The sequence below is a fragment of the Bremia lactucae genome, linkage group LG10 (assembly GCF_004359215.1).
Source record: "Bremia lactucae strain SF5 linkage group LG10, whole genome shotgun sequence".
NCBI lineage: Eukaryota > Oomycota > Peronosporomycetes > Peronosporales > Peronosporaceae > Bremia > Bremia lactucae.
In genome coordinates, this window is record NC_090619.1 from 6,900,888 (window position 1) to 6,901,190 (window position 303).

Sequence of the window (303 nt, forward strand, 5' to 3'; positions counted from 1 at the left end):
TTAATCATGTCGAAAAGTAGGTGCATGGCGGGGGCCCAGCACGGGTTCTAGCGCTTGATCCTCCTCAATGGGAACCGGAGGGGATGCCAGCAAGATTGCCGTCGCCCACTGACGGAGTTTAGGCTGCGAGTGTTGCATACCTCGGGGTCCAGCCGGCGTAATGCGAAAAACAAATTCAGTTGGCCCTGCTCGTCGAATGTGCAGGTCCGAGATGGGGCAGGTCGTGATCCGGTCGTAGGTAGAGGATTTTAACGGGAGGACATTGCCGTCCTGGATTCACGGGTAATTACTCCAGCCCAGTGT